Here is a 12,976-nt window from a genome sequence, read left to right on the forward strand (position 1 = left end):
ACAACACACAGTTTTAAAATTAGCAGGTTTAAGCCTAAGCAGTTAGGCCCGTTACTCGAGGACTTTAGTAGTTACAGTACAAAGTGTACTAGTTCATGAAAACCAGAGTGCCTCTAGCGAGTCCGTTACACCATACGTTTTTGGCACTGCCTCAGACATACGATTTGTGGTAAATATGGGGCAGTGTCAAAAAGCCATAGATGTTGCTGAGAACACCCCCACCAACAACTATGGAATTACCCTTTCATGCAGTTTTGTGAGTGAAAGGGGCACATATTTATAAGGTCATGGAAAGCCATGTAACATGGCTTTACGTGGCATTATAAATATGCAGTGGCACATTGCAGCACTGGAACAAAAAAGTGACGTTCTGGCAGGGCGGTAGGGGCTCTTGAGGCCCTCAGTCTCTGTCATTACTCACTAGAAGAATACAATAATCTGTGCTCATTCAATCTCACGCACACCTTAGCAGACTTTTTTTATTGAGGAGAGAGGTGATCTTGTCCAGCGTTTAGAAAAGCAGAACAATCATGGATGTGTGCCATTTATTGGTTCATAAACCATGCTTGAGTCATCTGTAGCTTTGGTGGACAGACAATATCCATTAGAGGAAGTGACATTGCATGCCCATTAACCCATTCCATGAGAGGATTTGACAATATATAATATTACTATATAATATCTTTGTCCTTGGTAGCAAATCAGGATGGAATGTCACACATCATTGACCCTGATGACATTAACAAAAGTGGCAATTTTGAAATTAAAAATAAACAGCAGTGATCATGTACTAGGGGCACAACCACAAACAGCGAATGTCAGAGACCAGGGCTATTTCTATGTCTATAGTAGGGTATGATGTCTGAGCAGGGAAATTTGAGTGTGTACCTGAGCATTATAAACTAGTTTAAAAGGATGAAGATTGTAGCTGGCTTATGATTACTGCGCCCTGGTCTCTGACATTCGCTGTTTGTGCCCCTAATACATGATCACTACTGGTGCCCGTACCTCTGGAGCAGAGCCAACTTCTCAACCAACAGGAACGGAAGCATCCATTGGAGGCTGTAGAAATGGCGTCACCTAGCCCCAGACATCTAGTATCCAAAAATATATTGTCAGATAACCTTCCCTAACATTTTTGCAGTAATGTCTTCCCTACTTCTGTACACTGATTTCTGTCTCACTTATATAGATCAGGCCCTCTCACCTCTTTGGATGTAGATTCATTTGAAATGTGGGCACCCTTCTCTCACAACCTAATACTGTGTGCACCTCTTATGTGCACACTTTCATACATGCCTGCTCATAATATGATCACAGGTGCACATTCCGAGCAGTAACGCACAGACACATACAAACAAACGTTTCATAGGCAAGCTGCAATCCTCATCCTCTTTAAACTAGTTTAAAATGCTCAGGTACACACTCAAATATCCTAGCTCAGACATCATACCTTACTATTGACATAATCATAGTCTCAAATACCAAAATACAGTCCAAGTCCAGTATGAATTTTCACATGCCAAACCAAATCCAGTGGATGCCCAGAATTAACCTAATACGCATGTCCTGACTTTTCAAAACATATTTGTTAAACAAATCTTGATCCTGTAATCCGCATGGTGTAAATAGGTGTGACCAGACACCAGCTTATGGATATTAATTCTGGCCTCGAGCACGTGCGCTCGGGGTCTTTTATTAGCAGCGTCACCTGACCCAGTGACGTCTGTGTTGGGTGGGTGCACAGTGTATGGTTACACTGAGAACAACTAGACTGTGTCCTGGCAGGAAACTACATAGACATGGAAAACATGAAATAAAAATAAACTACAAACGAGCGTAGTACCGGTCATGAAAGCAGGTTACATTTCATACAACAACTTTGTATTGCATAATATTGTTTTCACACGATACAGAGAAAAAAAAAGAAGTATAACATGTTCTTACATTCCAAATTGACATGCATTTGTAATGAAGCCAAAGGAAGTGAAAAGCTACTGTGGCATAAAATGGTGTGTGGCAGAACATACATAATATCTAATCCCATCACACAAATCTGCTTAAAGATGCCAGTGCAACATGTTGGGGTTTTAAAAAATAAATATATTTTTACATTTAGGCATTCTTCTTTCCGATGGAATAGAGTATGAAAATAGTACCTAATAAAAGAAACCAACAATAACATTCTACACAACGCAATGGGATTTTAAAACACCTTCGTATGGTACAGTATTCAAAAGGATTTTGTGAAAAGTTTAAGGCAAATAGTGTAATTTAATCACATTTAGGCCATGACTGTGAGTACACCTGTACATGTGTGATATTTATTGCACCTAATAAATACTGATACTCTAGGGTTCATTATTTAACAGTGCCGCGATGTCCGAGGCCCATTTTACATACCTGCTATTTTACTGCTGGGTGAGATTTCACTCATTAGGCGGCCGGAAATAACAAAGTCAGGATTACTCTTATCTCGCAGCATCTCCTCCAGAAAGAGCCTCGACGGCCAAGAGGAAAGGGATTCAGGGGTGAAAAAAAGGGACTCCATTCAACTGCACCCCAGCCTGTTGTCAATGCTATGGAAGACACTGTTTGTCCTGCACTTGCACCTACATCCACTGACTTGGAGACTTTGGTCATTTCTTAATAGAAGCTTGTGTCAGGAGATTGATGCATGACTTGTTACTGCCTGTCACTGAGCGACTGGGATCATTGAAAACCTGCTGCTTCACCAAAGGGACATGCGTAATGATGCTGTAGATGATGTAGAGGCTCAAGTGCCACAGTAGTGATGTGTACGAGACTCCCCCCTCCCAGAATACTGGTTTAGGTTCTGGAACAAGCGTAGTCATTAATGCCAAAACTCACAATGGTGCAACAAGCCAGAACACTACGGACGGTACACAACTACCAGTTCAGTCACTGACTGCCTCTAATGGTTATCAATCTCAGGAAACTCCTTCCTTTAATCAGATGATGTCATTGACACCCAAGAGAAAAAGTTTTGAGGACTTTTGTGCACCAATAACCATTAATTTACCACCAGCATATTGTCATTGTATAGCAGGTTTGATTAATGTCACTGCTTTGTCTTCCGGCACATATGAACCACTGGAATTGTTGAAGAATAAGGTTAATATGTGGTTGCATTCAAAACACACATTCCCCGTAAGTAAGGCTGATCAAATTGTGTTGACTAGGCGAGTGGGATAGATTGGTAGATTGGCCCTCTAAGGAAAGTTTACTCGGGGGATTTCATTATTATCAATTTTAAGCATCCCATATTTGCAGAGGAGGCTTTCTCAAGATTAATGCCAATTGCACCATCTGTAAAGAACATTGCTTTGTTACCTGTGGGTTTTTTCTATCAGCATTTAGGAGTTAATGTTTTACTGGGAAATGGTAATTTGATCAACCAACCAAGGTAAGACATGGACCTGGACTTCGGTCAAAGGACTGCACTCTCCCCGACAGCCCCTGCGATCCGTTGCTGATGCTGAGCCCCCTGTCTTGTGTGTTCAAGGCTGCTGCTGTTCAGAGTATTGTTAATTTTTTTTATTTGTATTTACTCCTGCATGTATTGCTACAGTATTTTTTTGTCACTGTTGGTTATTTTTGCCTCCGTCTTTTTAATTTTGTGCCACCGTACCCGCTCTTGCCCCCTCACTCTGTCCCCATCCAACGCTTCCCACCACTGCTCACCCAGCCCCTCTCCTCTACCCGTGCCCGTTTTTCCACCTCCCAGCTAAGCGTCCCGCCCCTCCCCTACAAAATGCAGAGCCAAAGGCATGCCTAAGGCAAGCCCGTCTGCGATCCAAACCTGGCTCACCCACAACCAACCGCTAGGATTCTACCATCCTCAACGTACTCAACCCCGGAAGGCACACCGACTGCATAAGAGCCTCACCGAACACCACCCATGGAGAGTTTGCGTGCAGAGCTTACCACAGATCCTTCACCATCGACAATACCCCCACCACCACCGAAGGCCCGCCCGACGCACGCACCTCCTCAATGTGCGCTCCCTACACTGACATGCCATAGAGATCTGGCACCTGATTGATACTCTCTCGCCGACGTCGCCTTCTTCATTGAAACCTGGACTAACGCCACCTCCGGCACCGCCATTGCAACGGCCATCCCTGATGGCTACAAGTTCCAGAGAAAGGACTGCCCCTATCGCCCTAGAGGAGGACTCCCCATTGCACACAAGACCCCCTCGACTCTCCACATCCAGCATGAGTGACCCCCACTCCAACGCAGAACACCTCCACTTCCAGATTCAGACCAGCCCCAGGACCATGCTATGCGGCACCCTCATCTACAGACCACGGGGCCCTCACAACCAGTCTGCAACCACTATCGCTGAGCTCACCGCACTCCACGCAATCACCGGCATGGACTACATTCTTCTCGGGGACCTCAATTTCCACCTCAACAACCGCAAGGACCCCCACTCCATCACTATCCTCGACAGCCTCGCCAACCTCTGACTGAGGCAGCTGGTAAAAACACCCACGCACAGAGCTGGACACACTTTTGACCCCATCTTTGCGGGAGGAACAAACATCCGTTTCAGCCACATTACCCAGCCGCCCTGGACAGACCACCACTGCATTCATTTCACCTTCAACACCGCCATCGCTCCCAAGCCCGCCCCATGATTGCATCAAAGAAACTAGAGCAAGGTGTGACATAGCCTGGCTCCATGCTCTATGTTCTAACGTGGAACCATGGCATCTCTGGATTCTAGGTTTGTCAGTTTGCCCAGCTTTATGATGGCTGGGGTTGTTGAATAAATTCTCTCCTAGACTTTACCTTAGTGTCTCCTTTACTTTGTTTCACTGGCGACGATCGCGCGGAGAGACGCCACAAACAAACCCAACATCGCTAGATTCCTTCACGGGAGAAGAAAGAAAGTTGAAAAGTGAGTAATCGGAAAGCAGAAGGAGAAGACAAGACATCCACTATCCAAGTATCTGGTGTGAAGAGGCCAAGGAATGCTGCGTGATGCGGCTGACATGCTCCCCTCCGGTACCCCACCAATCAATGCCCACTGAAAGCCGCCTGGTTCACCACTGAGCTACCGGAAGCCAGACGCTCCTGCAGACACCTAGAGAAAGCCTGGTGAAACCAGAAAACCACGGAAGCATGGAACAACCATAGGAGTGCCCTGAAGGAATACCACCAGCGCATAAGGGACATCAAACAGACCTTCATAAGAGGCAAAGTCCATACCAACGGGACAAACACCAATGAACTGTTCAGCTTCATACAGCAGCTCACCAAACCACTCAGCGAAGCCACGGACGTCACACCTTCTCAGCAACTCTGAGGGAAGCTCAGCTCATACTTCTACTGGATGATCAAGGACCTCTATGAATATTTCAACGAACCGACGTGGGACATCACCCCCCCCCCCCCCATCTTGGTTGATAAGCCTACCATCATGACCTGGAAGCCCACCACCGTCAAACACATCACCACTACCATAAATGAAACCCACTCAGGAGCCCCTATGGACCCCTGCCACCGCACATATTCCACAGAGCTGCCGCCACCATCGTACCAGAACATGGACTTACCATCAACTCCTCCTTCACGTCCGGCATCTTCCCAGACAAGTGGAAGTGGGATGAGGTGAAACCCTTCCTCAAGAAGCCCACGTCCGACCCAATGGACCTGAAACACTACAGGCCCATCTCTCTCCTCCCTTTTGCAGCCAAAGTCACAGAGAGACTTGTGAAGGCTCAGCTGACCACCTTCAACAAAGAGAACTCCATCCCAGACGCCTCTCAGTCTGAATTCTGCAGTAACCACAGCACCGAGACCACCCTCTTCGCCACCACAGACGACATCCGCATACTACTTGAACAGGGGCACAATGCGGCCCTCATCCTTCTAGACCTCTCCGCAGCCTTCAACATCGTTTCTCATCGTACCCTCACAGCCAGACTTCACAACGCTGGGATACAAGGAGCCCCCCTTGACTGATCAGATTATTTCTCTCCGGCAGAACCAGGAGGATCAGACTCTCTCCTATTCTCTCCGAACACACCAACATCAACTGCGATGTGCCCCAAGGCTCATAACTCAGCCCCACGCTCATCTACATGGCCCCCCTCGCTGCCATCATCAGACAGCAAGAGCTCAGTCAGCATTGTTTCATAAGCGGTTAACACCCAGCTCACCCTCTCACTCACGAAGAATCCCGAGGACACCAGACTCTACTTCCAGGAGGGAATAAAGAACTTGGCAGCCTGGATGAAAGACAGCTGCCTGAAGCTCAACTCAGAGAAGACTGAAGTTCACATCCTCGGACCCTGCAACTCCGCCTAACCCCTACAGATCACACATGAAACCTCGGCATCATCCTCGACTCTTCCCTCTCCATGAACCGCCAGATCAACACCGTCACCTCCACCAGCTTCAACTGGCTGTGCATCCTCTGCAAGACCTTCAAATGGATCCCCCCACTGCAGAAAGATCATCACTCAGGTGCTCATAACAAGCAGACAGGACTACAGCAATGCCCTGTATGCCAGATCCAACAGATCTCTCCTACACAGGTTTCAGACCATCCAGAATGCCGCTGCCAGACTCATCCTCGGGACTCCACACCACAAGCACATGACCCAACACCTACAAGACCTCCACTGGCTCCCTGTTGAGAAAAGGGTCACCTTCAAACTCCTCACCCATGCCTACAGATCACGCATGAAACCTCTGTATCTTCCTCAACGCTTTCCTCTCCATGAGCCACCAGATCAACGCCTTTGCCTCCACCAGCTTCAACTGGCTGTGCATCATCTGCAAGACCTTCAAATGGATCCCCCCCACTACAGAAAGATCGTCACCCATGCACTCATAACAAGCAGACTGGACTACGGCAACGCCCTTTATTCCAGAAACAACAGATCTCTCCCACATAGGCTCCAGACCATCCAGAATGCCGCTGCCAGACTCGTCCTCCAGGCTCCACACCACGAGCACATGACATGACACAACACCTATGAGACCTTTACAGGCTCCCTGTCGAGAAGAGGGTCACCTTCAAACTCATCACCCACGCCTACAAATCCCTCAACCACATCGGACCAAAATACCTCAACAAGAGATTCTCCTTCCACGTGCCCAAGAGGAATCTCCGCTCGGCCGACCTTGCCCTGGCAGAGGTCCCCTGCACCCAAAGAAACAGAACAGGTGGGAGAGCCTTCTCCCACACCGCAACTAAGACCTGGAACAAGCTCCCTGTGAACATCAGACACTCCCCAACCCTGCACACATTCAGAAGGGTCCTCAAGACCTGGCTCTTCAACTGATCTGGAGCTCCGCCCTTCCTGCCCCAGCGCCTTGAGACCCTCACGGGTGAGTAGTACGCTTTACAAACCCCTGATTGATTGATTGAACCAACCGATGTCTGGGTGTAATCCCCAGCATACTTGACCTATAGATTTGTCGAACAGATTTCAGGTTTTGACTTTGCTACAGGACAAAGATTGACTTAGTTATACTGATGAATCTATCTTTCATCCTAGAAACAGTTGTGGAGCTATTTTACATGCTATAACAGCTGAATTGTCTGATCCCATTGATTCTGAAATTTGTGACATGAAATGAAAACAAATTAGGCTTTTATAGAGTGCTACATACACCCAAAAGTGTCTAGGCACTGCTTTCAAAACAATTGAATTTATATAAGGTTAGCTTGGAATCACCATCTGAAAAATCAAGTCTTCAGACCCTTTCTGAAGTTTAACAGATTTGTTTCTTTTTTTGAGTTGTTGGTAGGGAATTCCAAAGTCTAGTTGTGGTGTAAGTGAAGCTTTTCCCCCACCTCCATTTAACTGTACACGATCTGGGAGTTATAAAGTTCCCTCAGCCCGCTGCCCTGATTGGTTGGGGTATAAAGCTTCAAATAGTGTGACATTTGCAGCAGACCAAGTCCATGCAATGATTTAAAAGCTATGCATAAGGCTTTAAATTGAATACTCTTCGCCACTGGCAACCAGTGCAATTGTACCCGGGCCTTGGAGGCAGAATCAAATCAAATCGCAGAAACTTGAGTTTCTGCGATTTGTGTCATCTAGAGCTTACGAATACTTTGCTTATTTGCACCAGTAAATAATGCATTACAGTAGTCTAGCCTAGATGAAATTAGTGCAGTGACACTGAGATAAAAGGAAGTACCTTCCTTAGAACTTTGAGAAAAAACAAGCAAGAAGAAGTGGTGTGATTTTAGGGGCGCTGAAATTCCGGTATCCTGGCGGGGTGCTGTTATTATCCCAGTATATAAAAAGGGAGACCGTGCCCAACCTTGCAATTACCGCCCAATCAGCTTAATTGACACGGTTCAAAAGGTTGTAGGGCGTGTAATCATTAACAACTTGCTTGATTGGGCAGAGGAGCAGAATGTTTTATCTCCTTTTCAGGTTGGGTTTCGCAGAGCAACCAGCACTGTGGACCAGGTCTTCAGTTTTCAATTGATACAGTGGAGGACCGTGGTACTGGGTGGATGCAGTCTTTACGCAGCATTTGTGGACCTACGGGCTGCATTCGACCTGGTGCCGAGGGCAAAATTGTGGGAGGTGCTGGCAGCTCTGGAGGTCCCAATGACCATTCTGACCTTGATCATGAGACTCCATGAGGGCACTTATGCTAAAATTCAATGGGGTGGCTACGGTAACGACACTATCGATTTTCCTGTTGAGCGTGGGGTTCGACAGGGTTGTTCAATGGCACCAACACTGTTTACACTTTTTATTATTGGAATTGTTTCCCGCATGCAATCCCAGTCTGTGGATGCTCCCTCCCTTGCAGGTGTAAAAGTTCCTATTTTAATTTTCGCAGACGACACCTTAATTTTATTGAAATCCCCTAGCGGTCTGCAAAAGGCACTGGTAATTTTTGACAAGTTTTGTAGTGACCACGGCTTGGAGGTAAACGCAGCTAAAACAAAACTCATGGGGCCAGATGTATCAAGGCTTTTGCGACTCGCAATGGCTGAAAATCGCAGAATTTCGGCCTTTGCGACTCGCAAACGGCCGTTTTGCGATATTTCACATGTATGAAATAATCGCAATGTATTTAATCGCAATTATTTGCGATTCCTTCTTTTGCATAGCATTTAAGGAATCGCAAATTTTGCGATTCCTTAAATGATATGTATGACACATTTTTGGTGTGCGAATTTGTGTTAAAAAATCACATTTTACCATCAACTTGTAGTTGGTGGTAAATTGCGATTTTTTTCAAAAATGCCCTAATTGGCATTTGTAAGGGTGGCATGTGACACTCATACATGCCCATAGGGCATGTATGTGTGCCACATGCACACACATGTAGATTTGAGGGGTGCAGCAGGGTGTCTTTGAGACACCCCTGCACCCTTGAAATAATTCTCAAATTGCGATTAGCAAATTGCGAATTCGCAATTTGAGAATTACTGCACAATCATTCCTATGGGCCTCCTGGCCCATAGAAATGAATGGGAAAATTATTCCTTAATTGCGATTAGCAATTTGCTAATCGCAATTAGGGAATTTTAAGGAATCGCTAAAAAATAGCGAAATTCTACATACATACCATTTTGCACTTCTCAAATAGCGATTCCTTAACAATCGCTATTAGAGAAGTGCAAAATGGTTTCTTGATACATCTGCCCCATGGTTTTTAATCCTTGTAGAAATTTTAAATCTAAAATATCCATGAGTGGGCGTTACCTCGAAGTAGTAAATTCTTTTACTTACCTGGGGATTCACATTTCTAATGATAATAGATGTAACCAACATTTAAACATTGCAGTACTAAGACACAAACAATTGGCTGGTACCATCATTAAGGAGCATAGTAAATCTTTGACCAAACCAATTAAACCTCCTTTGATCATATATGAGGCAAAGGCAATAGGGTCAGGATTGTATGGGGCAGAGATGTGGGGGCAAGAAAACCTCCAGGAGTTACAGACATCAGAGAATAACTTCCTTTGGAAACTAACAGGCACCCCACAGAGCAGCCCCCTTTTGCCTCTCAGATATGACACTGGCAGGAAATAAATCTCGGCAATGTGCAAACTTCGTCCAATATTATATTGGCGTAGAATCTGGACCACCCCTGAGTTGTCACATTATGCAGCAGGGTTTGCTGATGTCATCAAAGCAGACCGATTTCATAAAATCAGATGGTTCAGATCATTAAAATTAGCATTATGTGAACTAGGGTTAAACGAACTGTGGTCCGATCCAACCGGGTCATCCTTTCCATCCAAGTTATTTATGAAAAATCTTTTCTGGGAACAGGTTGAAAACAGGAGTCTCCTTAGCAATAACAATGGGTCTATGATGACTGCTTTCCTTGAAGCTAAGCTGTTTCCTACGTATGAAATGTATTGGGATTTCATAACGAAACCCATGGATAGGAAACTGTTTTTCCAAATGAGGGCGGGCTCTCTACCTCTACGTAACTTAATATCAAAATGGAGAGATGGAGGTCCAGCTATTTGCCCAGTTTGTGGGGAAGGAAAGGAAACGTTGGGTCACTTTTTGTTCTCCTGTTATGCATATTCCGCTCCTAGACGTGTTTGGTTGGCTCCTATGTGTAGAAACCTGGGTACTAAAAGTAGTATGGTAGCTCTACGCATTGTAAAATCTACCTCCTTAATCTGGATTATAATAGCGACTGCAAAGTATTTGGGGTGGGCGTGGGTAATTAGGCAGAGATTGCTAGTAGGGTAAATACTCTCTGCTTAGTTGAACAGAGACTGCTAGATTATCTATTCTCTGTTCCCACGCGAGGTGTCTTATCTGATGAATAATTTTAAAAATCACATTGATTTTTAATAGTGATACTGGATTGCTTTTTTTTTAATCTGTTTTTTATCATATGAACTTTGCACCTTGGATTGTATAAAGTAGGATGAAATGTAATTCTAATTGTCTTTTTAATGTGTAATGTGCTTAAGTCATATTCGATCATGTAATTTAATTGTATTTTATTATGTGTTTGTTTGTCTGCTTTTATGAGTAATACTCGAATAAAGCACTTTTGAATTGAATTGAATTACAGTAGTCTAGCCTAGATGAAATTAGTGCAGTGACACTGAGATAAAAGGAAGTACCTTCCTTAGAACTTTGAGAAAAAACAAGCAAGAAGAAGTGGTGTGATTGATTTGATCTTCAAATGACAACTTGGTATCAAATAGTGTTAAAATCTGGTTTTCAATGTCAACATTATCGGCACCATCTTGTCCCCTTTCAGGCTCGTACGCACTCGCGAGCAGCAACTATTTTGAAAACCATGGTCTCCCTGCCCAGTGCCGCTAACTAGCGCATCTCTCCCCCTTACCTCGCAAGCATCCCCCCGTGCGCTGACAGCCCCCGCTCTCTCATGCCTGAACCATAAACCTCCCTTCCAGCGCGACTCTACCTCGGAAGCGCATTCCTCACCCGGCCAACACCTCCTCATCCTTTGATAAACCCCCTTTCCTCTGTGCCCAATTGTCCTGCCCGTTCCCAGGCCGCCACCTGGCCCTGCGGATGCCATTTATTGGCCCCCTTACAGTAAGCAGCTGCCCCAATTCAAAGGATCTCCGACCGATCAAGGCCCCCCCACCCCATGAGATCCGATCAGACACACACATTCCGGGAATCGACGGAATGTCCTGCTGTGCACTAGCCATCACCTACTGTGGCCGGGGTGGGGACTTTTACTGTAAATGTGTGTGGGAACGGGCTTGAAGTGGGGATTCCGAGGATGCCTTTTCGTACATCAAAGCATTGACAGGAATGTGTTTCATGTAATAAAGCCATAAAACTGTGTATAAGAGGCCAGGCCTCAAGGATGCGTTTAGAGCACCTCGAGAAGATACCCTGTTGTCTGATTTGATGTGTTCTGCTCCGTCGGAATAAACTCCTGTTTCCTGCCTTCCAGTCTCCAGCGCCTGCCTCTTTGTTTGGTAATATTGAATGGTATGAGAGGCGGCTAACGCCGGGCAAATACTGAAGGGTTCTTGGTCGAAATCGGCCCTACCTTTACACAATTGGCGTCCCAAACGTGGGGCCCATCAGCGACACGTGGATCCAGTGGGATTCAGTGGGAGAGGTCCTGACGACAGAGTGAACGACTGCAACGATCGGGAGAACTCCTGTCTGATAGACCCTCGTCTGACAGCCGATCATCCGAACTTCACTGGTTCCGAACAGACCTCTCTCGAGTGATCTACGGTCCTGACTGGGAACCATCAGGAGTGCCGCAACAGAAGATAGAGGACGATCGGGCGCTGGATTCGGAAGACAAGAAACTGTCCATGCGGTCCGGGTAAGGTCGTGTAACACAACAAATTGCGAAACGATTGTTTGATTGGAAAATACTAGTATTACTCTTTGAATTGTTGGTTCCTTTTGGAGATTCTCTGTCTGCAAACGGAGAAGAATAAAAAGATTCTATCCTCCTTTGCAGGTAGTGAAGGGTAGGTAACGCAGACTTTTGTCTTCCGTTGTAACCCGTCGTGCCTATCTCTTTCTCGCCATTGATTGTTTGATTGTCCGAACATTGAATTGTTCGATATTGGTTCTTTGGAGGTATTCTCTGCTTACAAATAACGTGGAATAGAGATATTCTATCTAGTCTTTGTAAGCAGTGAAAAGATAGGTAGTGCAGACTTTTGTCTCCCGTTGTAACCCATCATGCCCATCTTCTCCCCACTGATTGGTAGTTGCTTCAGCCCGGACCGCTTATTAGAGATGAACCATCCGGCTCCACTGGAAGGCACCCCTAATAAGGACATGTACACAAAGCATGGACTAGTCACTATAGCCTATAGTAGGCTGTGGCATAAATACACCAAAAAGGATCTTCGATGAAGATAAAATAAGCACGCTAGAAACAGCCCTTCGTAACAATAAGACCACGCCCACTATGCTTGATAGCTTCGGCATGTGGCGTAAAGAAACAGAACAATGCAAGAAAAGAAACA

The sequence above is a fragment of the Lissotriton vulgaris genome, chromosome 7 (genome assembly GCF_964263255.1).
Source record: "Lissotriton vulgaris chromosome 7, aLisVul1.2, whole genome shotgun sequence".
Classification (NCBI taxonomy): Eukaryota; Metazoa; Chordata; class Amphibia; order Caudata; family Salamandridae; genus Lissotriton; species Lissotriton vulgaris.